Source organism: Zalophus californianus, chromosome 4, assembly GCF_009762305.2.
Source record: "Zalophus californianus isolate mZalCal1 chromosome 4, mZalCal1.pri.v2, whole genome shotgun sequence".
NCBI lineage: Eukaryota > Metazoa > Chordata > Mammalia > Carnivora > Otariidae > Zalophus > Zalophus californianus.
The window spans coordinates 128,613,529-128,640,182 of record NC_045598.1 but is presented as its reverse complement, the minus strand read 5'-3'; the positions used below and the strand labels follow the sequence as shown (position 1 = coordinate 128,640,182).

Sequence of the window (26,654 nt, the reverse complement as noted above, 5' to 3'; positions counted from 1 at the left end):
AATGCCACCCAGACTTTTGGAACAATGCTATTTAATATCATTTTAATTTTTTTCACTCTAAGCAATGCATTATGAACTATAGTTTAGAGTTTAAACTGAGATAAACCTTTTAATGAGTAGGACACAAAAAAATGATGTCAGACTATATATATAGATATATAGTCTTTTTTTAATTTGGAAAATAAAGACAGAGATAATTCTTCATGTTCAGTGAGCATGTGTAGACCATTCTTTCTATATACATCATCATTTCTTTAAGAAACCAGAGCATTATACATGAATAGACCTTCCCATAGGGCCTCAATTTTAATTTTCCAGAGTTTGGAGAAGCAGTATCCATCAAGTTCCTTCAACTGTTGAGAATAATGCTGTTTTTGTCACATACAAGGTCTATTTTAAACTCAAATGTACACACTGACTTTAGACTATAGGCTTGCAGACCTGTCAGCACAATGCCCCATTACAAATTGTCCCTTTAGCAAGATGACTTCATTTTAGCAGCCTGTTCTGGTTTCTACATCCTTCCAGGTTTCACAGTTCAGTGCAGTCAAACAAGGTGATGGCATTTTTAAGGCTCTAGATTTTATTGGTCTACGAATAAAGGTAGGTGGCCAGGTATTATTTCAGGGTTTCAGTTGGCAATCTGGGACTAAATTTGAGCACACTGAGACTAAGAAGGTTGTGATTTTTTTTTAAATACTGGAAACATAAATATTGGCATTTATGGAAATGGCTGCTATAACAGGAAGTGATTTCATATATCATTAGCTGAAATAAGATTATGGGAATGTCTAACTTTAATCTGAATGATCATTAAAACTTGGTACATACTATTTCTCAAGAAGAGTTGATTAGAATCCAACCAACCTCTATTTACATTTTGAGCCTTCTACTTATTGGATGTTAATAAAAACCCTATACTTTAATTATTTCACCTATTACTCGCACATTTCTAATTTCCTACTGAGACATAATCATGTCTGAAACAGACACATATATGGTCCATAAACAGTCACGCCTACCTATTCTTTAGGTTATGTATATTTTTACCCAGGAATAAAGTTTGCTTCAAACTGGACCGTGCCCACACAGAAGGAAAAAGAGTCAAATAAAGACAATAGTGATTGAGAGAAGCTAATGAAGAGACACCTGGCATCATAAGACATTAAAGGAATTCTCAGGTCTGTAGGAGTGCGTGACCAAAGAACAAACTTCAGGTTATAAAATAAATGAGTCATGGGGCTGTAACGTACAGCATAGGGAATATAGTCAACAATATTATAATAATTTTATATGGTGACAGATGGTAACTAGACTTATCGTGGGGATAATTTTGTAATGTGTAAAAATGCCGAATAAATATGATGTACACCTGTAACTAATAGAGAATTTTATTTCAATTATACTTCAATAAAAAAATTATTTAGGTTTTTAATCTTTCATTTCCTCCCTTAAAATAACAGCACCTAGTAGCATGTACTCATAGGGTGGTGAGTACAAAATGAGACAATGAATGCCAAGAGCTTAACGAAAAACAACTAAGATTGATCTGTTCTTCCTCTGTGACAAATACTCTGCCAAGTCCTTTCTGAATGTGCTATGCATTTTGCAAAACAATATATAAATAAAAGAAATAATTAAATGTGTAATGTCTACATATATTACATACATAATTTGAAAAGTATATGACTAACTAAATATGGAATGTTTCATGAATTTACGTGTCATCCTCACGCAGGGGCCATGTGAACCTTCTCTGTACTGTTCCAATTTTAGTTTATGTTCTGCCAGAGCCAGCATGACCAACTGTAACTAAAAACTAAAGAAATGAAGTACAAAACTTGCTATTTTGTTTATTGTTCTCGGCTTTCCTTCAGTGATTTTATAATTCTCAGGTTAAGGTTAATAATTAAACTTTCTTGCCTACTACTTTGTATAAGTCCCTCCTTTGTTAACTGGTTTCAGTGACACACATTCTGTATGAGAATGCATTCTCAAAAGCAGAACTGGCCCGAAGTATCTATTGGAAAGCCATTCTTTCTTATATCCAGTTTTGTCCTATGAGGGTATGCATCTGTCCAAGTTTTGCTTTTGTTTCACAGATCACTTAGAACAATTCAAAACCAACAAAATACCAACAGTTTTAAAAGCAGGCTATTAGTAATGAAAAATCAAACTACCTGCAGTGAAAAACAAGCTCATTCTCAATGAGTCAACAAGAAAGAAATTTTGGACATCTCACAACTTTGCTTTGATAATTGAAAAATACAGCAGAATAAGAGTCCAGGCAAGTTTTTTTTTTAATAGAAATTTTAGGGCATTAAGCCCAATAGATAGGAGAACCAGGGGCTCCAAATATTCTTAAAATGTTGGCATTCATTTAAAATAGGGTTAATTCAGAAGACATTTATCGGCACAATAAACATTGATGTTCTCTAGGGTTCTGGTTATTCTTTTTTTTTTTTAGAAGATTTTATTTATTTATTTGAGAGAGAGAGCACAGAGGGAGAGTGAGAGGTAGAAGCAGACTCCTTGCTGAGCAGAGAGCCCGATGTGGGGCTCGGTCCCAGGACCCTGGGATCATGACCTGAGCCGAAGGCAGACGCTTAACTGACTGAGCCACCCAGGCTCCCCTTTGGTTATTCTTATTCTAAACATACTTATAGGCTAACAGAGCCTGATTTCTTGGTTTTATAAATAATTCATAAATTTATAATCTCAATTTTTCACTTTCAGTTCAGTTCTCTTCTGTGCTTTGTATCTAATACCCTACTCTATCAGTTCCACTCTTTATAAGGAAGAAGTTTTTTGGATTTCATAATTACCACTAAGAATCAGAAATCTTGCCATTTAAATCTTTCCTAGGTGGCAGAAGAGACATTTGATCAGAAATAATTTGTTTTTAAGGTTTAAGTCTAAATGAAGACTAGTTAGTCTTCTAGTTCTCTTTTTTGTTTAGTTAGAAAAGCACAAAATAGAGAATAACCCAATATTTTTTGTATTTTCACTTTCGTTGGAAATAAAGTAATCCTAATTTCAAATAACAAATAAATCCTAGCACAATTAAATTATATTATGACACTAAATTTATAGAACCGTAGAGCAAAACTAATATGGAGGAAGTTGTCAATAGACAGAGATTCTGTCTTAGATTCTTATTTTTCTGGATAATATCTATAGGTAAGCAGTGACTACTTATGTTAGTAAATGAAATATTTAATTCATTCAGCTAACATATTGTGTGAACCCATGGGGGTAATTTGTTGAATGAATAATTCAGTAAACAAATGCTTAATGTGAAATGGTAGGGACACAGAGAGAAATAAATAGTATAATTTAAGAAAGAGCAAGGTTATAACATCATACAATTACTGTTTTAACCTTGACCCTAAGGTTGATCTTTTCTTTAATCTGGCCTTCTCTTCCCTATTCTCTCCCTGGAAACAGAAACCCAATTTGAGGACTCTGCAGCCTTAGAAGAGGATAGAACCGCTCTACAAAAATTGCCCGGTTCTTAGGATGTCTGAGCAGAGTAGTGTTTCCTGGGGGATCCGCGGTGACCTGTGAGATGAATGAGAAAGAAACATTCATCATAATAAACCACTGGGATATTGGTTGGGCTGGATGCTACATCCATTCTATCTTGGGTCATACAGTTACCTCAAAGGGTTGAGGTTAAGAGTAAAAAAAAGATAATATTTAATGCACCAGCACAGGGGCTCACGTAGTGAAAATACTATATCCAAAAATTCCCTTTACTTTCTTTTCTGTAAAAGAAAAGAAAGTTCTTTTCTTTCTGCTGTATCTTAGTGACAGCATCTGTAAATCTGAAGTACATTGGACAATTTTTATTTATTATAATAAATAGCATTATTTACTCTGTGCCAGACAATGTACCAAGCACGAATGGACGGTTACTTCTCTAACATCATGAAAAGATAACTGTCATCCTCTCCTTTTTATTAATGAAGAAATGGGACATATACTATAAGAAACAGTACATGCAATAGTTATTAAAATAAACACCACTGAAGACAAACAAAAATATGATTATAATTTATTAGAACAATATATATTACCCAACTAGTTAGAGAAATGCTTCTCTGAAATGAATCAACTCAAATCAGTCTTTAGACCTAAAAGTCACAGTAAATTAGTTTCTAATGTGTAATTATAATGAAAAAGTAGTTCATTTCCTTAATGGCCAAACTTGGGGAAAACATTAAATACCATGTCAATAAATATAAAAAAAAATTAGAAATGTATCAAGTGAGATACTATTTTGAAAGCGCTTTTATTGGGAAGTAGGTAATGAAATCAGCAAAATATACTTTAGGAATCAACCTAGTTTCTCCTCACTAACGGAGTTGTAAAATTTGAATTCTTTCTTGTGAAGTCTCTTACGAAAATGAGGTACTATCAGGAATGATACTGCTTGTTAGAAAAGAAACTCCCCTTTAACAAGCTTATTTATCAAATGACAAGAATAATAGGTCCAACTTTATTAATTTTAATTTTTTTAAAGATTTATTTATTTGAGGGAGAGAGAGATCAGAGGGAGGGGTAGAAGGAGAGGGAGAGAGAGTTTCAAGCAGACTCCCCCCCCGAGGATGGAGTCCCACACGAAGCTTGATCTCGTGACCCTGAGATCGCGACCTGAGCCGAAACCAGAGTGGGACACTTAACTGCGCCACCCAGGTGCCCCTATTAATTTTAATTTTTTTAAAAATATGAAAAACAATAAGTTACAGTAAAAGGCTTCACTCTGCAGTATTCTCAAGCATAAACACAATTAGAAAAGAACCTATAACAGGCTTTCATTTGAATTTTATTTGTTTAAAGACATATACTATGCTAATTATGTTAATGCTATTCTTGGGAGCTGTTAAAAGGCTGTTTTTTTCTTTTCTTCCCCTCTTGTTATTTTTTTAAAAAAGTAAGGATATTGAAAAGAGGCCATAGAAAGTCAGGCGATTCAGTTTTTTTCTAAATATTTGTCTGTAAGTTCTAGATCAATAAATTTATTCTGTCAAGCATTTTAAAAGAGTTTTTATTTTTATAAATTTTCAGTGTATCAGTAATAAATATTGAATAACTTCCAATTGCAAAACATACGTGTTTTATAGTAATTTATTCACTCACCCATCTATTCATTCAAAAAAAATGTTATTTAATACCCACTACTAGGTGCTAGATATTGTCTGGTCACTGATATAATGAGTCAGGGAGGTGTCTAGAAACAGATTATTTGGGCACCTGGGTGGTTCAGTCGGTTAAGCATCTGCCTTCAGCCCAGGTCATAATCCAGGATCTTAGGATCAAGTCTTGCGTCGGGCTCCCTGCTCACTGGAGAGTCTGCTTCCCCTTCTTCCTCTGCTCCTCCCCTCCCGCTTCTGCTCTCTCTCTCTCAAATAAATAAATGAAATCTTAAAAAAAAGAAACATTATTTACTAGTGTTCAATGACTAACAATATAAGTGTACATTATTATCTGAAAAAGCCAATCTGAAAAGGGTACATACTGTATGATTCCAACTATATGACATTCTGGAAAAGCTAAAACTATGGATACAATAAAAAGATTGGTGGTTGCCAGGGGTGAGACTGAGGGGAGTGATAAGTAGGCAGAGCACAGAGGATTTGGGGGGCAGTGAAAATACTGTCTGTGAAAGAAGGTCATGATACATTTGTCCAAACACTAAAGTGTATGATACCAAGAGTGAAATGTACAGTAAACTATGGACTTTTGTTAATTATGCTGTGTCAATATTGGTTCATCTATGGTAACAACTGCACCATCCTGGCAAATGGTACTGATAATGGGGGAGACTATGGATGTAACAATATGCATGTGTGAAGTCTCTGTATATTCCTTTCAATTTTTTTGTGAACTAAGACTGTTTTTTTTTTTTTTTTAAGTCATCTTGAAAAGAAAAAAAGATTAAGAAGGAACACAACTGGAAGATTCTTTGATTCATACCTGAAATGAAACCTGTATTTTACTTGACAAATATTTTCTATTTTTAACAAAGTAAAAAGCACATTTTAAGGATTACCAAGTAATACTAGTATGTTCCTAGCAATGGCGTTGAGGGAGGTGTAGTAAATATAAAATTTGAAAAATACTGTGAAAGAAAAAAGAGAAATTCTTCACAAGACTGGATAGAGGTTAGGAATAATTATAGTAGGTTCTTAATACATATAATTATGGTGGGGGGCATCAGTTGGCATGCATGGAAGTCACATGTTTTAAAAAACATATTGATGACTAACCTAAGAATTATTTTAGAGAGAGAAATGTGTTTTACTAAGTTTTAAATCTGTTGAGCCGAGCAGAATAGCAGCTATAATAGGCAGATACTGCATAACGAGCAAATGAAGCAGTGAATCAATATGAAAGAATGAGCAATAGGACTAGTTCCACACTAATGGAGCTTCCAGAAATTTGCATGAGATGATAGTATTCTTGTTAGTATAAAAAACTGTATTTCCTTCTCAAATTAAGGAAAGACACAATCCTATTCCTTATTGGTATCTGTTAAAACTATGGTCTTTTCAAGTGTTTATATAGGATCACCCTCCAGATGTGCTGTTCGGTGTCACATGGGAAACATTTATCTTCACGTGCTTCTAAATCTCTCTTATATGATTCATACTGAATTTCAGTCCAACCACCTTTAAAAAAATAAAAACAAACATTCCCTAAGGTGCTCGAGCTCATGAGTTCCAATACACCATATAAATTGCAATAAACCATATGCTGCAGGAGTCTAGAATAAATAGCCCTTTTAAAAAACCGAGCTGCCAACAAAATTGAGATTCCATTTTTAAATGATTTTCTGCAAAGTAAACATTTTTCAAGCTTGATCGTTGTGTCATTTTTCACTGGCCTTTTTCAAGCTAGAAACAATCTGCACATGTTCTTTTCGTAAAGAAGGGTTTAATACTCCACTGTGTCACCAAGTCCCAGTGAGCTAATTTGTTCTAAAGACAACATTACTACATCAATACAACACAGCTTAACCTTCAACTCACCTTATTCTGTTTGCTTTCCACATCCCAACTGAGGCTCTCAGCCAAAACGTCCCCTCCATTCTGGGTTCATTTCTCTCTAGGTAGAAAGTATGTGCATATAAACTATGCTGCTTTTGTATATCAGAGAAAAGGCAACATTCACACAATCCAAAAATCACACACACATACACATGCACACACACACACAGGCATGCACACACACGCACACACACTCCTTGTTCCCCATCATAAAATATGGAATCACTTCAGAGAGGCAGAAAGCTTAAGACAGATCTCCATCTTCAAGCAAAGTCCCCAAAAAGAAATTGTGAAAACCCAGAACAAACCCAAATCCTCAGCTTAGTGTTTTGGCTCCAGTCTGTTTATTTCTTCTTTTTTAAGGTCTCTCACTTTGACATCCTTTTTCACGTGAGCAGATGATGACAGTTCTTGATGAAACTAATTCTTATCTTAATTTTGTCCATTATTTCTCCCTAGCTCTTCTCTCCCAGATCCAAAATAAAATAGAAATGCTTTCAGTGTTTCTTCATGAGTTGAATTCTGAAATTTAACTGATTTGTCCACATTTGAACATGCAAGAACTAGATCCTCCTCTGTGCTGAGGTGATGTTATTTTCCAATTTTTCCTTTGAAAAATCATGAAACATTAGTATGTTGAAACAGTTTTTAAAAAAACCTTACTCAGATTTTATGCTAAATAGACCATTTGAAAAAGTTCTCAGGTTTTGTTTTGTTTTGTTTCTTCACAAAAAATAAAAATTCTAGTTAGAAATTGTAGGGTGGAAAAGAGAATGTTCTATATTTTATTTTAAAGGATCAATTTAATTAGCTAGGTGGTTTGCTGACCTTAGGTCAAATCTCGCTATCTCAGATGACCATATATATCCATATATATGGTCAGATGACCGTATATATCCATATATATGGTCAGATGACCGTATATATCCTCAGCGGTCAGAAAAAAAGTGGGGGGGGGGAGGGAAAAAAAGAATATGAGCCAAAATGAGCTTGATAAATGAAGAATCACAAAGACTTACCCGCAGGGTTACAGCTTTCCCTACAAAATTTATCTCAAGCCGGGAAAATAACTCATGGGCAGTAGAAACATTTTTATTAGGGAAAAGCATCATAGTTTTAGCATAAGACACCACTGTTTTCTCATGACCATTTTATTTATTTATCTATCTATTTATTATTTTTTATTTTTTTAAAAGATTTTATTTATTTATTTGACAGAGAGCGACACAGCAAGAGAAGGAACACAAGCAGGGGGAGCGGGAGAGAGAGAAGCAGGCTTCCCGCCGAGCAGGGAGCCCGATGCGGGGCTCGATCCCAAGACCCTGGGATCATGACCTGAGCCCAAGGCGGACGCTTAATGACTGAGCCACCCAGGGGCCCCTTCTTACCGCCATTTTAGTTTAAAAATGTCTCTAAGCCAATGCATTCTTAAAATCTAGCATGTTATAAAGTCCTCGTTGATGTTTTGCAAACAGAGAGGCAGTTGTAAAATGTCTTCACTACAGTTTTGTCTGATTAGAATAATCGATAGATGAACCACAGAATCCAATTTCTAAAGTTTTTAAGATTACAAATAAGAGCTAGGTTAGGTTCAGGGCAATTAACATTACTTATATTTTACTGAATTCTAATTCCTTGAGAATTGACAATGCAGATATTACCAACTCCAAAGTACTTTTGGAGAAAAAAACGGAGACGTCTGATGTTACCGGTTGAATTGTGCCCTCCCAAAATCCATGTTGAAGTCCTAACCACCAGTATCACAGAATGTGACCTTATGTGGGGACAGGGTCTTTATGGAGGTGATTAAATAAAATAAGACCACTGAGATGGACCCTAATCCAATATAATTGGTATCCTTACAGAAAGAGAAAATTTGGACACAGACATGAACACAGGGAGAATGCCAAGAGAACATGAAGGCAGAGATCTATAGGCCAAGGAATGCCAAAAATTGGCAGCAAACCACCAGAACCAGGGGAGAAGCATTGAATTGATTGTCCCTCACCACCCTCGAGAGAAACCAATCAGGCTGACATCTTGATCTTGGACTTCTAGCCTCCAGAACTGTGAGACAATACAGTCTCTCTTGTTTAAGTTGTGTTACTTTTTTAGGGCAGCATGAGCAACTTCTATGCTTGCTAAAGGTCATCTGTTTTTTGGATACTTTCCTGACTCTCAATGTCTGAGTGAATTGAAGTTTAAACATCTAAGTCAGTGATTTTATATACTTGTTTTACTTCAGAGCTATCCATGAAGATTTTTCAAAACACAGATGCTCAGGGAAAACCTCAAAACCTACTGAATCAGAATCACTAATTTTGGGCTCAGAAATTGATACTCATAAAAAGTTCCATAGAGCTATTGATGCATTCCTTGTTTTGAGAGCCGCTGGTCTAAAATATGGGTAGATTCCACAGTTCTGGGACTGCTGTTCACTCCTTGTTTAGGAGGAGGGTGCTCTGGTTTGGTCAGTTATGGGGAGCTTCATGGAAGTGACTTCAACCTTGGCCACACATTACATATATCTAAGGAACTTTTAAAAAGCACAATTGCAGGCTGTACCCAGATAAAATAATAATAAAAAGAAGAAGAAGAAGAAGAAGAAGGATCCAGACATCGTATTTTTTGAGCTTCCATGTGGTTACACTCTGTACTCAGAACTGAGAACCGTAGGTTTAAGTTTAAGAAGTAAAAGTTGTGAGCAATGACTAATAAGCTAATTAGCATTTCCAAAGATCAGATAACTCTAGGTAACCCAAATAAATAAGTGACGTTTAACCTCAAAGCTCACTGAACTGATCATTTTCCCTTCGTTCTCCACTTCCCTCTCTTTCTGTATCCTCCCTTGATTTCTTTCTTGCCAGTCCGCTTTATCTTTCTTGGTCATTCAATTCCCTTCTTTCTCATACCATCTGATCTCTTCTCTAATGTTGACTTGAAAAAACATGAAACTGGAGTCATAAACATGTATCATATTGTTGGGTCAAATTTTGTCCCTGAGCTGGAAATTTTGGAAATTGTTTGGGCTGAAATATTTTATGCTTCCTTAAGAAATAACATCATCTAAATCAAGATGCTTTTTCACATGTTTTCTTAAAAATACTCACCTCTCATTCCCAACCTGCCCTGCAATGAGTGATGGTGGATACTCTCTATCCTTAGGATACTTCAGAATACTGTTGGATTGAACATCAGGTCTCTGATATTAAAGAGCTTAAGGAGCACCTAGGGGGGTGACAGTGTTTTTCCATTTGTAGGTTTATTTCCCTGGGGCAGCTCTGAAGAACTTGGAAGACTTCCTGTGGAGCATGACAGCAGCTGCTAGAAGGCAGCAGAAAAGTACCATACGTTGCACTCAGAGAAGGTGTTGAAAGGATAACAATGAGTTGTCTCACCACTGACGAAACTTCGAATGATGCCAGGAGTGAAGAACTGCCAACAAAACTTATGGCTGTGAACAGCAGATAAACTTCTTTTGGGCTGAGTTTCATTCCCTGGGATCCTCTTCTAGGAAAACTTGAGTCCTCATTTTCTTAGGACTGATTTTGTTTTGCTCGTACTACCATTTTGTAAAGGAACGGGATCTGTTTTACTTAGGTCCTTGCTCGATCACAGCAGTCACTCGCTAGTCACTCCAGAGAGTGTACTGCAGAAGTAGGACATCAAATCTATTCATCCCAAAGCAAACCAGTATTAACTGTACATGAAGACAAGCAGAAAAAAGGGTCATGTGTTCGTCACCCATTATAAGCTTTTCTCTTTGGTCTTTTTTTTCTCTTTTCTGCACCCCTGCCCCACTTTCTCTTCCTTTTCTTCTTTTGTCCTCCCGAATGTAGTAAGGAATGCAGTTTTAAAACCGTCTCCTGTTCCATGGAACTGTATGCACAAACAAACCAAATTTCATTACAATGTTTTTCAAAAGTTGGCCATCTAGAAGTGCCTAGTAGAGCACAAGACTAGAAACCATTGGCCCAGATGATACCCATAGAATTAGCAGACCACATTCTCAAAAGTTCACCAAGAAATCAGATTTTCATTTATAATGACCAGTTGTATTGTTGTGTTTTGGATAGTTATGGTTTATTTTGCAGGAAAAATGCCTATTTGCTTTGTAAAAGTTTCAGATGTTTTTTCCTTCCTGCTGTAGCTGTCTCTTCTTAAGCTTTGTGATTAAAAAGAGAACACAGAGTCGCAAATCTGGAAATAAAAAGTCAACAACTCAGTCAACTGTTAAACGATGACATTATTTTTGATAAAAAGGCCTTTGTAAAAACACAGGGAACCACCCTCTCCCTGCCTCCCTCCCCTCAAAAATACAAACACAGGTACGTAGGCACCATTTTTATCAGGCTCACTGGCCGTATTAGCTTCTTAGGGCTGCTGTAACAAAGTACTTGAAACTGAGTGGCTTAAAACAATAAAAGATTATTGTCTCACAGTTCTGGAGGGCAGAAGTCTGAAAGCAAGGTGATAACAGGATTGGTTCCTTCTGAGGGCTCTGTGGGAGAGTCTGTTCCATCTCTGTCTCCCAGCTCACGGTGATTGCCAGTGGTCCTTGGTTCCTTCCTGGCTAATAGATGCGTCACTCCAATCTCTGCCTCCCTCTTCATTTGGTGTTCTACCTGTTATTCTCTGTATCGAAATTTCCCTCTTCTTATGAGGACACCAGCCATATTGGATTATGGCCCACCCTAATGACTTCATCTTCACTTGATGACATCTTCAAAACTCTTTCCAAATAAGGTCATATTCAGAAGTACCAGGGTAGGGCTTTTACATATGCTTTTGAAGGGCCCAATTCAGTTCGTAACAGTGGGTTCTAGGAGCATCCCATATATGTCCTTATACAATGGCTAAATTTCAATATTAGAAAAAGGAATTTTTTGACAAAGAAAACTATAAGTATGCATTCAGCATGCATGTTATGTGTTTATAAGCTATCGCTGCCTATTTAAAAATTATTCAGTGATATTTGGTCCTAATTCTAGCTCTCACTTTCTACAAATTCAATCTTTATTATTTATTTATTTTTGCAGAGATGAAATTCAGGCTTTCTTCTTTTTTTTAGATCTTAACCTTTTATTTTGGAAAATTTGAACATACACAAAAGTAGAGAAAATAATGTGAAGAAAGTACATATATCTACCATCCAACTTAACTTCAACACATGTCTGATCCTGTTACTTTGACCCCTCTCACCCACTTCACACATCCATCCGTATTATTTTGAAGAAATGCTAGACATGGTATCATTTTATCCATAATATTCCAAAATGTGTCTCCAAACATTAACTATAGCCACATTGTCCCTATTCATTAATATTATTGGCCTATGCTCAAATTTTCTTGATTTTCTTATACATTTTAATTATAATTTGCTTACATTGGTGTAAAAATACACTTAACATTGTAATTAGTTGCTATTTCTATTAAATCTCTTTTAATCTGTGAGTTTTATTTCCTCTGTTTTATATAAATTTTAAAAGACACCAGGTCATTTTTGCAATAGTGCTGGTCTGTATGAGATAAGGAGATTGACTCAGAATGGCAATGACACACAGCTTCCTTCAGCTGAACTGAAGAGCGTGCTTAGTGATGTAATTGATTTACAATCTGACACAAGCTCCTTATCTCATTATGGACTGGCAACAATTCCCAAACCTTTCACTCTGGAGACTGCATTTTGAGAAGCACTGTTTTAGAGTATATCACTGTCTTTGTGCTGTTTTTTGAATCTTCAGAATGTCATGTAGCATATTCCCTTGTGTTCCCTATTTCATGTAGACTGGTAGGCCATCTAATGCCTCCATCAGATGGAGAATTAATTTTTTGGCAGGAGAGCTTCCTAGGTGGTGGTGTATATTTCCACCAGCAGACATGAATGTCTGGTTATCTCAGTATTTGTGGTGTTAACTGCATTTAATAATTATTTCTTAGATTTATTAGTTCACAAGTAATGGCAAAATAATAGTCTTATTCTATCTTTCCTTCTTCATATATTAATTGGGATGGTTCTATATTGAGAAACTTCTTTTTATCCAGTTACAGGGTTACTTTGAGATATAGTTCATATAGGAAAGGCAGGATAAATCTTTGCTTATTTCCCTTTATTACCAGTTCTAAAAATACTGAGGTGCTTTACTCAATATCCTCTAAAAGTGATCTATGAAGGCAATAATGGATGTGTATGTGTGCACATGTATGGTAAATTATGGATTTTAAACATGTGTTTTCAATGCACTGCACTTATTGCTATGGATGCTCGAACTATTCCATCTTTGGCCAGTGGGAGCCTCTTTGACTTGATTTTGACATCCCCTTAAATAATACATTCCTTGATTTCTCATGGGACTCAGTGTCCCAGGTTCATTGGTGTATTTGTTGTGACTGACGTGAAATCAGTCTTGGTGCTTTCATGGCCTCTGTTTTTTGACTCTCTCTCTCTTTTTCTTTTTAAGATTTATTTAGTTATTTTGGAGAGAGAGCAAAAGAGATTGGGGGGGAAAGGTGGACGGGGAGGGAGAGAGAGAATCTTAAGCAGGCTCCATGCTCATTGCGGAGCCCGACACAGGGCTCAAACTCACAACCCTGAGATCATGACCTGAGCCAAAACCAAAAGTCGGACGCTCAACCAACTGCGCCACCCAGGCACCTCTTGACTATTTTTGTAGGACTATTCTGGGATTCAAATGTTCATTAGATAGTGTTTACAATCTTTTCCTATATTTTACAAAAGGCTTTTTTTTTTTCTTCCCTGAAATAAAGCTTATTGTGGATGGAACAGAGCACTTATGGTCTTTGAGTTACTCAGATAAAACCCAGATGGTTGGTCATAATTACCATAATAAAATTTAATTTTAAAATTTAATAAAAGGAACGTAATGATAAAGTTGCTATCATCCCTAAGAATACATTTTGGATCCTCATCTCCCCATATAGACCACTAAAAATAAAGCTGAATACCTATGAGATTCAATTATCTTTAGCTATGACAGTAGGTCCAACTATAAATTCCCCTACAGGGATTTAGCCAACAACCTTTCAAAAAACTAGTTCAGCCCAATTTTGTTGTTGGTGGTTTCTTTTTTTTTCTTTTTGTTATTGTTTTGTTCTTGAATCACAATATGGAGGTAGTCTTAGAAGGTCATGGTTTCAAATGACGTTAGTTCCAGACTCATTCATTTATTTATCCTCTCAACATATTTATTGCACACTGCTTAAGTATATAAGGGACTGGAGATTCAGAGATGAAGAAGAAGATAAGAAACTGCCATCAAATTGCTTATACTGCATGGGGAGATTAAATTTCAAACAGTATCTAAGATTTACACAACACAATTTAAGCAGCATAAGGGAAAATTTAAATGTATTTATTCTTTGATTCTTAGTCGAGAGGGTAATTCAAGTGCACAATAAGTTACAATTTTCTTATTTTTCATTGTTGATGACAGATTATAGAAAAAAATAAGATTAATAAAAAGAAGTGTATTTAATGGAAACAGTATAACTTGAGTTAAAGAAAGAAAAATTGAGACTTTATCTGCTAAAACTGTGAGATCTTTAAATGCAAAGTGCCAGACATCTGGTTACTACAGCCTGAGGGCGATAGCAATAAGCAGGCAAGAAAAAGGACTATGTCATTCTTACAAATCCTGACCTCAGACTTGACACAAAGCCAACATGTTTTAGTGCTTGGCAATGTTATTTTATTGACACATGTCAAATAATTCTAATTTATGGCCATATAATCCTACATCTTGAGGTTCAGCTTTGCAAAACACGATGGAATTCAATACAATGATAATGTTAATATTAGAGCCAAGTAAAATGAGAACTCAACTTTTATGTTGAGTTTCAGGAGTAACAAGGAGAATCATAAAGTGCTTAAGTGTTTTGATTGCTTTACTAATTCTGTGGTCTGTGAATGTACTTATATCCTCACTAGGCTTAGCTTTTTTTTTTTACATTAAATAGCCAATGATACAACTTAATTTAGCAGATAATGAATGTAAAACATGTCATATGCAAAAGGCTGATAAAAAAATCCATGGAAAGAATTCCCAGTAAGGGTCCAATCTTTCTGAAATTTATTTTATTTATTTTTAATTTTTTTGAGGGTCCAATCTTTTGGAAAAAAAGTTTACATATTATTTTTGATAGATGAACATCTTATTTTGAAGGAATCTCAGAAAAATATTCTCAATTTCAATCTTATCTTTGCCAGTATTAAATATCATTAATGTTGGTCATTCATTTATTTTCACATATCAAGCAGTTTTCCATTTAAACCAATAATTTTTTATTTATTGGTACTAAAATTGCATTAAAAGTACACAAAATGAATGACTACAGATTGATCTTATGAATAGCAATGCAAAAATTTTAGGATAAAAGTAGCAAGCAGAATCCAATAGCACATTAAAAAAAAAGGGTTGGGTTTACTTCAAGATTGCAAGTATGGTTCAATATTAGGAAATCCATTGGTTTGATTCACCATATTAATAGTTCTATCGAGGGCGCCTGGGTGGCTCAGTCGTTAAGCGTCTGCCTTTGACTCAGGTCATGCTCCCAGGGCCCTGGGATCAAGCCCTGCATCAGGCTCCCTGCTCCATGGGAAGCCTGCTTCTCCCTTTCCCAATCCCCCTGCTTGTGTTCCCTCTCTCGCTGTGTCTCTCTCTGTCAAATAAATAAAATCTTAAAAAAAAAAATAGTTCTATTGAGGAAAACCACTTATCAAATCTATAGATACTGGGAAAGTATTCAAGGATATTCCTTCCTTGACATTATAATATATATACCTCAGTCCCCAAGCTAGCATTTTACATAATTTGGAAACACAGGACCCATTCCTGCTAAAGACAGGGATAAAACAAGGAAACTTATATTACATTGGAAATATGAAACAATGCAATCAGAAAGAAAATGGTATTTAAAATAGTAACCCTAAAGGTACATCTTTTGAGTTACTATTTTAAATATCATCTTCTTTTTCATTATATCTTTAACTGATTGGGAGTGTGTGTACATGTGTGTACCCGTGTGTGTGTGTGTGTGTGTGTGTGTGTTCATGTATGAATGCATGAGAGAATACACAGATAAATAGATTAGGAAGAATGTTCATCAACACATTAACAGTGATTATTTCTGGTATATCTGAAGGGATATTTCAGAAAAAAAATTGACTTTTTTCTTTATACTTTACTGAATATTACTTAAATCTTATTTTACAATAAATATGTCATTTTTAATTTTAAAACTTGCTTAGAAAAAGCAATTATTCTTTAAAGATCTGTCAGAGTGGAACAATATAACATCGATAATGACCTGGATTTAAAGTCAAATTACCCTGGCCACAAAATATGATATGATATAATATAGGTATCTGGCATCACATAACTTATGCTCAAAGTCTTTTGAGTCATTCCAAAATTCCAGGGCAGTAAAAATTACTTAATTTTTACTTACTTTAATAGATACTGACTGTCTTTAATATTAGATTAAATATAAAATAAAGAATAGACAGTGGGCTCTCCACTCTCAATTTCAGCACACCATTCCTTTTTAAAAATTCCTTTTTAAATTTTACTTAAGAAAAATGTAAGTTATATATCAAGGAGGACACAGAACCCAATTACTGATGACTAAAATCCTTTTCTCCTAGTCTAACTTTACATAAATGTTTTAACAGCATGTTTTAATTTTAATCCTTTAAAAATCTTCCAAATTGTAGGAAAGAATGGGCTCCTTCAAACATCTGATATAGTTTTTCCACAAATAAATAATTCTACTTTTTAAATACGTATTTATTGATTTTCCACTGTGCCAGGCACTGTTTTATGCTTCAGGGTTCCATGACTACTAAAAAGTAAGGCTCTACGTTAAAGGGGCTAGGAGGGGAGACTCACACATAAACAAATAGATGCCGTGAAATATTTGGGGACACAAAGGAAGGAGAGGTTTTCTTTTTTTAAATTTATTTATTTGGCAGAGAGAGAGCACAAGCGGGGGCAGGCAGCAGAAGGGGAGGGAGAAGCAAACTCCCCACCGAGCAAGGAGCCCGATGCGGGACTCGATTCCAGGACCCTGAAATCATGACCTGAGCCGAAGGCAGATGCTCAACAACTGAGCCACCCAGGTGTCCCAGAAGGAGAGGTTTTATATTCAGGATGGGGGCAGGAATAAGATAAGATTCAATGAAGAAATAATGCTTGAATTTATTTTTAAAAGCTGAGCGTGGTTTTCAAGCAAAAATCAGAGTAAGTGGTATGTTCAAATCATGGAAGGAAAGAGCTTAGAGTTGAGCATGATATTATGATATAAATAGAGGAGAGCAAGAGATGGCTCAAGATAGGCAAAGAAGTAAGGCCACATTATGAGTGGCCTTGTCATGTGCAGATCCATCAGTCCTGACCCTATTCTCTGGCTAGAATGAGCGCCTCTTAATGTCTTCACTGGTGAAGTGCTAGTATATATTTCAAGATTCTAGTGAAAAATCAACTCTTCTTCGAAGCCACCCTGGCTTAGCACTTACGACAAAGCATTTATCACATAAACACTGGTTAGATGACTAAAACACGTGTGAATAAGCTGAGTTGGATTATTATGGGGAATGTCAGAAATAAAACCTCCTGCGTTAGAGTAGGCCATATCCTTGGTATAAAAGGATATGCTGGTTTTGAGCAATTGAATGTCACTAGTACTTTCATTAAGTAGGTTATGATTGAATGATTTTTAGAAAGACATTTGTTTCCCACCTGCTTTTACCCTTCAAAGATCTATTTTTCTTGGCAGTCACACCCGGAGATTTGGCTCCATATGAAGTTTGCATTTCCATTAATTCTGAAAAAATATAGTCAAGGTTTAACACATGCTTAACTTTTAGTTAAGTTTGCTCTTTTTATAGGCCCTAAGCACAGGTGTATTCAGCTTTCATTGGTCATTATGTTATGACATTATGTTATTTTAAGCAACGATATTGATTTTGCTGAAAAACAGGTTAGATATGTATAGAGATGGTTTTGCAAAGGCTTTTTTCTGACTGAGATTATTCATGTGTTATAATAACCAAGTCAGCTACGTTCTAATAAAAAAAATAATTCCTAAGACTATTTATGGTATTATCTATTCTGTCCCTGGGAGCATTTTAATTTGTAACATTTCTGTCATGCAAACAAAAATGAACAAATACACAAACAGAAACTTGGTAAAACCAGTTACAACATGTAGACTCTTGTTAAAGTTATTATTTTATCAGAAGAATTTGACTTGTTATTTATTTAGTGGATATTATTCAGCTGATATACTGTGCCAACATCATGGTAGGCACTTAATAATGTAACAGATGTGTATGGAACTGAACTGAAATATTAGGCATTATGGAAACTATAAAGAGATTAAATAAAAAGTCTACTCTCAAGGAATGAAACATATATTTAGAGATCTTACACAGAGAAAGCAGAGATTTCTAGAGACAGAGATTTTAAAGACTCTTTTCCAAACTCTTCCTTTCAGGGTTGAAGATGCACAGGCCCCAAGGGAAGAAGCGACTGGCTTAGAACTGACAATGGGGCCTCCAGAGGAAGAGACCCAAGGGGCAAGTGATGTCACGTCGAGGGCAAATGCAAAATCAATGGATTTATCTTAAAATATACATAGAAGTGACTAGCCACGCACAATATTTGCAATATGTGGGGGGGACATAGCCTTGCAGCCCATGACTAGCAGTCTTCATCCGCAAATCCTCTACCTCCTGTCCCAGCTCCTGTGAGAAACACAACCCATTCACTAGTGTTCCCCCAAATCCACACACAGCTGGTAGGACATCAGGTGGGAGCTCTACTAAAGATCTAAATGGTTGTGCATTAGAAGCCAAGGCTCAGAATTGATGGTGCCTGCCATCTTTCTGGCTCCATTCCCACTTGTCTTTCCTTCATATTTTCCCATTTTATCTTGGGACAAAACTGATGATAGCAGTCTTTATCTCTGAGAGGTGGAATTTTAGTAATTTTAGAAACCTACAAAAATTTACTATAGTCTCTGAATTCATATGCTGTTTGTATTATTTCATAAATAGAAAAAAAATCAAAACAGTAAGCCATCATACTGAAAAAGAAATGCAATTAATTTGATGTAGTCAACCTAACAGACCATAACCAAATGATGTTCAGTTTTTAAAAAAATAACATGATACATCCAACTGATCTTCCTTTGATAAAAAAGTTAAGATCAAAGAATGTAATGCTTCATTTTTAAGAATTTTTCAAATTTACCAACTCACACATTTGTTTTATTTTATGATCATTTGTTTTTATTGCTGTGATTTCTTCCTTGTACATATTTTGACAAGGGAAAATACAAAGAGGAAATAAATTATAAACCATTAAATATCATAATTTTTACTCTTCAGATATTTTTCACATGTAACTTAACCCAAACAATGTCTGATATTAAGCTGGGAGCTATTTCCATTTTACTTTTTGATACATTGGGATAGAGAACAACTGAGTGACTTGCTTTATTTAAAGGTATGACCAGGGGCGCCTGGATAACTCAGTTGGTTAAGTGTTTGACTTCAGCTCAGGTCATGATCTCAGGGTCCTCGGGTTGAGCCCCCTCCTGGAGCCCCTTGTCTGGCTCTGTTCTCAGCAGGGAGTCTGCTTGTCCCTCTCCACCTGCCCCTCTCCCCAGTTCATGTTCCCTCTCGATCTCTCTCACTCTCAAATAAATAAATAAAGTCTTAAAAGAAATGAATGAATGAATAAATAAATAAATAACAACCAAACACAAAAATTTTGGCATGGTGATGAAGTAGCATTCTTGTCGTAAGCAACAGGAAATCTGTCTAAGTGCCTCTCCCGTCTATGTGAGTGACCCAGCTAAGCACTCTGCCCTCTCTGGAAGCATACCTCATGATCACACAAGTGGGTATGCTATCCCTCCTGTCTGTCCTATGACCTGATGTTGATGCAGTAGGACAAATCTGCATTTTAAAATTCAAATTATCCATTAATGGATAATGAAATCAGTTTTGTAGACTGAAATAAGAATTATTTTTTTAAAGAAGACAAATACAATGGCATCAGTTTTCCTAAATATGTCCAGTGAACTTGAAGGGACACACATAAAGATCTTTTACAATTATCTACCTGTATTAATCAGCCGAGGCTGCCATAACAAAATATCACACATTGGGTCATTTAAATAACAGAAATCTATTTTCTCATAGTCCTGGAGGCTAGAGTCTAAGATAAAGGTCCCGGCAGGATTGGTTTCTCCTGAGGCCTCTTTCTGGAGCTTGCAGGCAGATGCCTTCTCACTCTGTCTCCACATGGCCTTCTTTTTGTCTGTGTGCATTCATCTTTGGGTCTCATCTTCTTTTTATAGGATCACTGGTCCTATTGGATTAGGGTCTTTGCCTTATGACTTCATTTAACCTCAATTGCCTCTTAAACGATCTTATCTCCAAAAGCAATCACATAGGGGTTTAGAACTTCAATATATAAATTGAACATAAACTTAAATATATAAATTTAGAACTTCAATTTATATAAATTCAATATATATGGGCAATTTAGTCCATAACATAATCCTACTTGTTCTTTGTCTAAACTCCCACCACCGTTTTTTTAATGTGAATGTCAGTACCACAGGTATCTCCTGCTATGAAACAGAAAAATATTTGACTCAAGGTTAACACAGAAAGAAATTAGACAAAAAGTGTCAGTAGAATTAAAAGCAGTGAACCTGAATTAACGAGATAAAATGTAACAATGCAGGTTAAATAAATTTTAAGATAATTAAACAGCAAGTTTTCTTTTGATTGTTTTCGAACTCTCTGAATTCTTCTATTGGATAAAATGTGTTTACTGAATTTAAATTTAAAAATTACATTTAAAAAATTAACTTAGTTCTAGATTAGCTAGATTATAAAGTAAAAGGTTACTTTTGTATTCTAAAAACAGAATTATACACACTTGGCACCTAATTATCTTACTTATTTCCCAGGAAGAATATTCACCAAGTTTTCTTTTTGTTTCTTTGAGAAAAGATAGTCCTCAGATCTCTCTATGATGTGGTTTTATGGACTAGCCATGATAATAAGCCAACAGATCCATAAAATACAAAAAGCATTCCTAGATATTATAAGAATTGAATGATAATAAACACACCCTAATCAAACAATGGCAAAATAATAAATTATTCCACAAATGGCAAGGGAGAATTGAGTATTTAAAGAACATATACATACAAATGAGTCCTAGTGAATTTAAAAATTGAATATAAATGAAACCATAAAATGTAGAAGAAAACATGAGCGAACATGTTTAATTTTGGAATATAGAAAGACTTCTGAACATAAAAACAGATAAAACAATTGTCAAGGAAAAGGTTAATTAATGCCACTTTATAAAAATGAAACATTTCTATATTCAAAGCCAACATTAAGTTGTTGAGAGTGAACTGAAAAATTGCCTCCATTTCTTTCCAATATCCACCAAAATGACGTAAATGCTAAAGAAAAAAGAAACCAGTGAACTCACAAGAACAAGGAGGAGTGAAGATCACAGAAACGTAACTCGAAAGTATGGAGCAAAAGGATTGTTGATAACTGATTTAGCAAAAGGAGAGAGAATTCTGTCAACAGCAAAGAAAGCTGAGAAGCAACTTGATTTGCGTTGCAGACTCCCCCAAAGCTCAGGTATTGGTACCAGTTACCTCGGGAAGTGAGAGTGAGATTGGAGCTGAAAAAAAAAAAAAAAAGGATGGGGTGAGGTTCTGTTTAAAAAGCGGTTATCCCCAACCCTAATCAACGCCACTATAAAAAGCAGCTTGGGGAATTTTTCCTTTTCTACCTGGCAGAAAACCAGAGGCATACTCTCTGAAGAGAGCAAAACATGTTTTCTAGGTTGGAGGACACCAAGTACAATAGTAGGCAAGATTATTATGCTACAAACAGGCAGATTAAGGAAAGTATACAGATTGAAAGCTAAGAAACCATTCCCTTGCCCCTTGTTTGGAGTCAGCCCATAGAGTTTTGACAGCCTAACCTTCCGGGCAGAAGAGTAGAAGATTCTTTTCTGTGGTATATTGCACGGCCGCAAAGAAACCTCAAATACTTAGATCATGTCTTCCCCACTGAAACAACATCAACAGCTACAAAAACTGCCCAGCGCAGTACCCTGTAGTGAAGCCTACAGGTGATAGCCCACGAGGCACAGAAGGATTGTTGTCAGTGCTTTGGTCTTCCTCTTACATTAATGGACAACCAATAAAAACTAGACATGTCGAGAAAACTCTAACATGAAGTATAACCAGAAAAAAACCTACTCAAAACCAACAGAGAAAATGCAAGAACATAGAAACTTAAAAAAATACATAATTCTCAGAGGGATAAAAGACATGTGGCAGTCAAGACACATCAATGGGATTATATTTTAAAATTCAACTTTTAAAAGAGGACCAGTCCAGAAACAAACAAAAAAAGAAATTATAAATATAATAGCATTTTTTTAAAAGGAAGAAGTTTATACATGAGAAAATCTTACAGAAGGTAGAGAAGAAAGATAAAAAGATGGAACATAAGAAGGAGAATGTAAGAAAATCAATGGATTAGTCCAGAAAGTTTGATATCTAAATAGTAGGTATTAAAGAAAAAAGTAAAAAGAACAAACAGAGAAGGGTAAATAAAAACATTTCAAGAAAATTTCTCTAACCAAAGGACAAAAGTATCCATATTGACAGGGTACACTGAATGTTCATTATAAATGGTGAACATGGAAACATATCAAGGTACAACATCATGGAATTTCAGAAGCACTGAAGCATGAGAGAAAATCCTAAAAGCTTCCAGAAAAAAACCCGAAAATTCAGATTCTATTCAAAGGATAAAAGACTTGGAATGAAAAGAGACTCTCAACAGTAACCCTCGTAGCGAGAAGAGAAAGGAACAATGCTTTCAAAATCCTGGGGAAAATTCTAACTACAATTTGCTGGTTGTGGGATTATTATCTGGGAATTTTCTTTTATTTCATTAGGGAGTCCAGGATGTCATTATCTTTAGCTTTCCTTTTAGACTCGTCAAGATTTCATGGAAAAGAATTGTCTAATCTCCTGCCTGGAGGGTACAACCTGGTAGCCAGAATTCTGTAGGCTGAGTCCAGAAAATGAAGGTGTGTGGTGATATCTCATCATTGAGTACGAAAAACCTTCCTATAGCAAGACTATCAATAAAGTGTGAGAGAAGGATGAAAATAATCTCAGATAGGCAATATTTTAAGGCAGTTTTAAATCAAAGCAAGTGACTAAACAGAGAAGGAATGAATCATAAAATCCAGAAAACCAAAGTTCGAGTATATGAGGGAGGTGGCAGAAAGACCTGTTAGGATGTCATCTGCAGAGCAGGTCCAGGGAATAGCATGTACGAACTGCAGCTGCTCAGAGGCTCTGGGAGAAAGAAATAGCTCCTGGTAGATTAAATGGATAGAATACCTATCATCATTTTTAACATATTAGGAAGAAATTTATGCAATGTAGAGTGTTTGGGGGAAGAACAAGACACAACAATTTAGAAAACAAGAAATATTAACTCCAGGGGAAACAAAAAGTTGTAATGAAGACTAAAAGTAATCTTATCATTTGTACATGGTATAGCTGTGAACATGATTGCACAGTCAGATGATGTAGACACCCAATGCTGACCCAAGAAACAGTATTATTGTATTGGTATTGGGTGGATGGGTAAGGTGTTTGTGGATAGTGGGTGGTAGTGAGACAGTGAAAGAGGGATAAATCTTCATTTTTCACAAGAGGAAGTCAAAAGGTAATGACTGACATTAAAAAAAAAAAAAAGAAGAAGTGGAGGGCGCCTGGGTGGCTCAGATGGTTAAGCGTCTGCCTTCGGCTCAGGTCATGATCCCAGGTTCCTGGGATCGAGTCCCGCATCGGGCTCCCTGCTCCACGGGAAGCCTGCTTCTCCCTCTGTCTCTTTCTCTCATGAATAAATAAGTAAAATCTTAAAAAAAAAGAAGTGGAAATAGAAGTATGCTATTTAGAAATGCAAATATGAATGCCGAAAGAAAGAACTAAAGAAAATGTTAGTCCCTTTAGAAGGAAAATTTTGTCATCGGAGACTGAAAACTAGACTGGGAAGATGATAGATAGATAGATAGATGATAGAATGATTAAGCTTTCTAGAATTACTTATCCCTAACTGAATTACATGTATATATTTGAAAAATTAAAACTAAATTTAAACCATCTCGAAATTGAAAAACAATAGTCAGAAGTAGAAGACCATTTGTAGAAAGTATTACCCCACATTAATATCCTTAAAATACAAACTGTTTTTCAATTAATTTAAAAAATCAGTAACACTCCAGTGGAAAAAATAAATGAAAATGAAAATAAGTGAAGGAGAGATAATTGCAAGAAAAGAGATGCGGCAGAGTACCATTTTTTTAATAGTAAAAATTGGAAAAATAATGAGTTTTTTTTTTTTACCAAACAAATTGGAAAATATTAACAAAGCAATAGTACTCTACCGGCACAAACACTCCTCCACGAGCTCCTTTATTGGATCTATGAAATGACTCAATCTTTCCCAAAAGGCATTTGCCAATATACAGAGAGAACTTTAAAAATTCTCCTGTTATTTAACTAGTAACTCAATTTCTAGGAATCTTTCCAAAGGAAATAAAATCAGAATTGTAAATAAAGTTTTATGTGTTGGGAAATTGGAAACAACCTAAACATTCAAAATTATGCTTTTTGTGTGTGTTTCTTAGTCTGGCTGCTGGTTATACCAGTGTTTTCACTTCATGAACATTTATCAAGCTGTAGAATAATGATTTGTTCACTGTTCTGTGTATGTGTGTATATATATATATATATATATATACACACACATATATAATGTATTATATGCAATAAAATGTAACAGTAAAAAGAAAATGGTTAAAGACTTAAAGCCATATTTTAAAAAAATCAATAAAGTAAAAATCTTCATTGAATAAGTAAAAAAGCAGTATATACAGTATTGCACAGCTTTTGAAAAAGTAACAATATAAAAAGTAAACATGCAGTATGTTATAGAATCTTGTGTTACAGAAGTATATTATTTTAATTTTATAATTACACTTTAATGATATTAAAGACATGATATTTGTATAGTAAGTTTTGGCAAGAGGTTTTGTAATCTGTGATACATTTTCTCTTTTTCCTATCAAGGGTATCTTTTATCTAGTCATAGTATAACAAGTTTAATAAATTTTCTCTCTTTAGGTATTAATTTTTTTTGGAATTGTCCTTAATTGTGCTTATGAACACGTGAATTGTTACAGTGAGAATATAAGAATGTTCAGCAATGTTACTAGATCACCAAAGAAAAGCCATTAGCCTTTGTCTACATAAGAAACAAGAAGTTATAACAGAAAACAAGATACAAGTCACAAGAGCAAGAAACTAAAACCAGCAAGAACAACAAAAAATGTCTAGAGTCTAATAAAGGATATAACAATGTCTATGTTTGTTTCTAAAATTTGCACACTGATTCTAAAATGTATTTGAATGAACGTCAAAGGCAATTTTAGAAAAACAAAACAAAAACAAAAACAAAAAACAAAGAAAGTGGCTTTCCCTATTATCTATTGACATACTATAAAACTACCACACTTAAAACACTATAGTCCTGGCACAGGAACTGTCCAATAAGCCCATTGAACACAGAAAGCTCAGTATCAGGCCGTTTTATAGATAATAATCTGATAGAGATGATATTATGTAAGTTTTAGAAATAAATGATTCAATAAAGGATATGGAATAATTAGCTCACAATGTGGAGAAGAGATGATTAAGTTAGATCCCTATTTCATACCATATATAACTCCAAAGAAAGATAAAGTGTATAATAACTCTTTGAATTTTAGTAAACATCATATATACAAGAAGGAATTTGAAAATATCACAATTTTAGATTCTATTCAACTACAGGTATCAAAGCCAAAATTAACAGATAGGTAACAGTATAAGGTATTTGCAATTTCTAAAACTTACCATTATCTAAAAGCGAGAATATAAATAAAACAACTTCCTGTAAAACAGCAAGAAGAAGACAAAATATCCAAAAGAATACTGAACAAAGAACATGAAGAAATATTCAGCCTCACTGGTAATCAGATACACGCACTTCAATTAACAAGAGACCCTTTTAATCCCACTAGAATGCCGAAAATAGGATTTAAAAAAATACCTACTGTAGGGAGATATACAGAGAAACAAAAGCCTTCAAGCACTTCCAATGGAAGGTCGAACTAGCGCAAGATTTCTACAGACAAATCTGATAGCACTTAATGCAATCAAGTATGTGTATGCCTTATAACACAGCAATTCCATTCCTGGATATGTAGCCTTGAGAAACTCTCACACAGCTCCATAAGAGAACAAAGGATGTGACTACAAAAAGTTGGAGGCAATCCAGTTTCCATTCCCAGAGGAGTGGATGAGCAAATTGTGATTCTGAATACGACAGAACCTGTTACAACAGTCAGCGAGTAAAAGTGATGAAAAAAGTAAGAGAACTTGAATGAGATTTACAGCACAGTG

General features: G+C 35.0%; 1 pseudogene; it reads right to left on the bottom strand.

Moving 5' to 3' along the window:
* Positions 1-1,693: 1,693 nt before the first annotated feature.
* LOC113917322 lies at positions 1,694-1,794 on the bottom strand (annotated as a pseudogene).
* Positions 1,795-26,654: the final 24,860 nt, after the last annotated feature.